The sequence below is a fragment of the Meles meles genome, chromosome 3, assembly GCF_922984935.1.
Source record: "Meles meles chromosome 3, mMelMel3.1 paternal haplotype, whole genome shotgun sequence".
In the NCBI taxonomy this organism is placed as follows: Eukaryota; Metazoa; Chordata; class Mammalia; order Carnivora; family Mustelidae; genus Meles; species Meles meles.
In genome coordinates this window covers 6,916,917-6,921,614 of record NC_060068.1, presented here as the reverse complement: position 1 = coordinate 6,921,614, position 4,698 = coordinate 6,916,917, and the positions used below count along the sequence as shown (strand labels likewise).

The following is a 4,698-nucleotide window of genomic DNA, read 5'->3' as shown; positions in this document are numbered from 1 at the left end:
ACATTACTTCTTCCCCTTATTATTCCACAACCATTAATCCATTTCCACTTCCTTCTCTTTATTCTATAAATCCTTAGACTCTAACTCCCTTTTTCATGAATTATTTTTGGTCTAAAGTTGGGCCATGTCTGACAGCTGGCAAACACATATCGAGTGTCAAAATTAACAAAGTAAAGAAATATTTCATTTTGATGAGTTTTCTTTGCAAAAGTGAATGCTAGCATGGCTGTAATAATCTTGAACCATCTACATTTCAACACTAACTAATAAACTCATCCAGTTTATGATCCATCCTATAAAATTCTATTCAAGGATCACTTCATAAGAATTATAAAATGTATATATTAGTTACTTCTTCATTACAAATATTGAAGTTCAAGAGAACTCTTTATTTATTTATTTTTGTTTATTTATTTATTATGTATTTTTAAGTATTTAGGGGTTTTTGTTTGTTTGTTTTTGTTTTTGAGAGAGAGCAAGGATACTGGGGTGAGGGGGCAGAAGGAGAGTCTTCGAGGATTCCTGCTTAGCATGGAGCCTAATGTAGAGCATGATCTTATGAATCATAAGATTATCATTTGAGCTATAACCAAGAGTCAGATGCTTACCAAATGAGCCACCCAAGCACACCTGGAACAAAATATTTAATAAGATGGTTAACTCTGAATGTGCCACTGGTAGGACAGTTTAATATGCATTGTCAAAATTTAGAAGAAAATATCAAATTTTGATTTGGCAGAGGATGGGCAGAGTTTTGAGAAAGCTTCAGAGAGTTGCTAACATGTGATCAGTAAATTAAATAATTGGAAAGGTTTAATATAGGTCATGTTAAAGAAAGTTTAGCTTAAATGGAAGTGAAACTGTGCAAGTACCTGCATGGAAATGAAAAACATTGTGACCTTTTAGATGATTGTAGTTTAAGTTGTTGTAAGGAAAAAAATGAAAGTTTGTTATAAATAAAAGAAAGAAAGAACCAGAAAGAAAGAAAGAATGAAAGAAAGAAAGAAAGAAAGAAAGAAGAAAGAGCAAGCAAGCCAGGTAAACTAGTCATAAATTCGTTGAGTATTTGCATACCAATATAAGTATTGTTAAACAATCCCCTAGTTCATGGAGAACATTTCAAAAATTGCCCCAGAAAGTGATTTGGTCTTGATGTGTTTTTAGATGGGAATGATTTGAAAGGGAAAAAAAAAAAAGTCTAGAAAGTAAGGAGAATGGGTATTGAAAACTTAGAATTGAGTGAAATAATAGGTTTAGAAAGGAGATATGTGTCTTAGAGATACTGAGAGTTTAGTATGCCTGTTCGAATAACTGATTAAACATAGAAAACAAAGAAATCAAAAGTGGCCTCAAGGGTTAAGCTTGAATGTTTGTGGTAACGAAATGGAAATGGCGGAAATAATATAATGTAAGAGATGGGAGCTAATATCAGTTTTGGCATGATAAATTGGAAGTGTTGTCAGGATAGCTGATGAAAGTGTTTAAGAAGTTGGAAACACAGAAATGAGCTCAGAATATGTCAGATTGATGCGTTATTCTAGAAGCTTGAATCCCTTAAGATCAAGATAAATGTAATTCATGAAATTATACTAAATTCTGTCCTTAGAAGGGTATTGTGATTCTTCCTTTGCTGTTGCTGTTTTGAAATTCTTAATAACTTTGAACTAAGGGGTCCCAAATTTTCATTTTGTCATGCAAAGTATGTAGTTTGTTCTGAAATGGCTATAAAAGATTGACAAAGGAGATAAATTACACAGAGCAGAGAATGATCTAACAAAACACTTGGGGAAATGGTTTCTTTGACAAGTCAAAAACTAAAGTGAGGCCAAAAAATTATGGAGACTCATTGTCTTAGGAAATTTGAAAAAAAAAATGAGTTTTAAATTCTTTGGTGAGGGGGCGCCTGGGTGGCTCAGTGGGTTAAGCCGCTGCCTTCGGCTCAGGTCATGATCTCAGGGTCCTGGGATCGAGTCCCGCATTGGGCTCTCTGCTTGGCGGAGAGTCTGCTTCCCTTCCTCTCTCTCTGCCTGCCTCTCTTATGATTTCTCTCTGTCAAATAAATAAATAAAATCTTAAAAAAAAATTCTTTGGTGAGTACTACAATTATATAAATATGGAACAATTTTTACATAACAGAGTGAAATAATTACATTAATATTTAGCAAATAAGAAGTTTACTACATTCAAACTTCAAGATTTTTAACTTGATAGCGTGTTTTTTATTAAAAGACAAAATAAAGAATAAAGAAAAAAATAACATCTAGATGGGAGTGATGTGTATGGTAATGTATTTGGGGAAAAACACAGACATCCCATGCTTTCTTTAAGTGTGCCACTCTCCCCAAATTTCCATATGTTCCCAACTTTCTAGTTTCCCAAGATATTTTAAATGCTATTTGGGTCTGTCAAGATGTTGCAGAAAGAATGGATAGGAAAAAATAAATCAAGCCTAAAATAAGAGGTTCATAACAAGACATCAAATTTAATGGATGGCCCATACTTTCCTCTTCTACACATCAGTTGTCACCAATGAAGGCGAGATATGGTAAACATAGATGATGCATCCACTACAGATTTCATCTTCTTGGGACTCTTCCCTGAGTTCCAATATGCCAGCCTCCTGGTCTACCTCATCCTTCTGGTCTACGTTATTACCCTCACAGGAAACTCTATCTTCATCTTTCTGATCTGGGTGGACTCCTACCTCCACACTCCCATAAGCTTCTTGTTCCACCAACTTTCCATGTTTGATTTGTTCTATATTTCCATCTTTGTTCCTTAAAATGGTCATTGACCATTCCTTGGGAAAGCACAGCATCTCTCTCATTGGCTGTGGAGTCCAAATGTCCTTCTGCCTGACTTTAGGTGGCACTGAGTATTTCCTCCTAACTTTTATGCCCTATGACCAATTTGTGGCTGTCTGTAACCCCCTTCACTACACAATCATCACAAACCCTAAAGTCTGCTTGCTAAGGGCAGTGGCATCATGAGCTGCTCAAAATTCACTCATTCAAACCATCTACACCATGCATTTTCCTGTCTATGTTCTGAAGAAAATAAATCACTTCTTCTGTGAGATACCAGCCATCCTGATGCTATCCTGTGAGGACACTTCAGATTATGAGATGGTGTTGTTCATGCTAAGTATTATATTTATACTCACACCCTTTAGCTTAATAGTGACTTATATTCGAATTGTCCTCATTGTTCTTAAATGAAACTCTCCTGAGGGGAGGAAAAAAATTCCTGTCCACGTGCTCTTCTCACTTTATTGTAGTGAGTCTCTACCTGGGACTAGCAATAGTGATGTAGATGACACTTGGCTCTTCCCGCACCCCAGTACTAGATCAAGTCTCTCCATGATCTATACTATCCTCACACCCATGCTGAACCCTTTAACTTATAGCCTTAGAAACAAGGAGGTTGTGGGGGCTATAAAGAAGGCCCTGCAAAAGTACCTAATATCAAAATGGTTTAAGAAATACCACTGTCATACCCAGTAGTGCAATTGCTGGGTCATAGGGTAGTTCTGGCGATTCACAGACCTGTACCCCTGGGGATAAAAATACATTATATGTTTATTAAAAAAAAATTTGGAAGGGGAGGTGAACCATAAGAGACTATGAACTCTGGAAAACAACCTGAGGGTTTTGAAGGGTCAGGGGTGGGAGGTTGGGGGAACAGGTGGTGGGTAATGGGGAGGGCACGTTTTGCATGGAGCACTGGGTGTTGTGCAAAAAGAATGAATACTGTTACACTGAAAAAATAAATAAAATGGGGAAAATATATATATATGTATATAAAAAAATAAAAATAAAAAAAAGAAGAAATACCACTGTCATACTTCATATTTAAAACCAGTTCTGGAATGGAAACCAAATTCCTTGGCTTGACGTTTACTTCAGCTATGGAGAATGTTTATTTAGAGACATAGATTATTTTAAAATGGTCAATCAGGGGCGCCTGGGTGGCTCAGTGGGTTAAGCCGCTGCCTTCAGCTCAGGTCATGATCTCAGGGTCCTGGGATCGAGTCCCACATCGGGCTCTCTGCTCAGCGGAGAGCCTGCTTCCCTTCCTCTCTCTCTGCCTGCCTCTCTTGTGATTTCTCTCTGTCAAATAAATAAATAAAATCTTTAAAAAAATAAAAAAAATAAAATGGTCAATCAATTGTCAAACAACTTATTCTTTTTGAAACAAAGCAATTGAGTCTAGTAAAGAGTTGCTTTAATAGAAATAATTGAATAAAAGGGCTTTGGTAACAAATAGATGGAAGTATACATATTTTCTTAAGTCATCCACAAAGGTGGACAAACAATATTGTCATACTTTACCATCAAAGAAACAGAGAAGAAAGTGAATGCTTCTAAATTTTGACTGAGCATCAGCCTTATCTGAGAGTAGAAAAGTGGAGAAACAAATACATCCATTTTCTCCATGAAGTACTGTTTTATCCAGGTTGATGTTTCCTGTATAAAATTACATTGAAACCCATTATTGAAATAAAATTGACAGGCAGTGCAGTATTATGGTCAGTTGAGCAGGTCAACAACATATTGACATTTCTATATAATATTCAGTGTTCACTGTGATAAGTGTAGTCACCATGCAATCTTATTACAATATTATTGACTACATTCCCTACATTGTTGTTTTTTTTTTTTTAATCTCCATGACTTAGTAATTTTCTAACTTGAAATT

General features: G+C 35.8%; 1 pseudogene; it reads left to right on the top strand.

The window, feature by feature from the left end:
- The first annotated feature begins 2,542 nt into the window (after positions 1-2,542).
- On the top strand, positions 2,543-3,503 carry LOC123938388 (annotated as a pseudogene).
- The last annotated feature ends 1,195 nt before the right edge of the window (positions 3,504-4,698 follow it).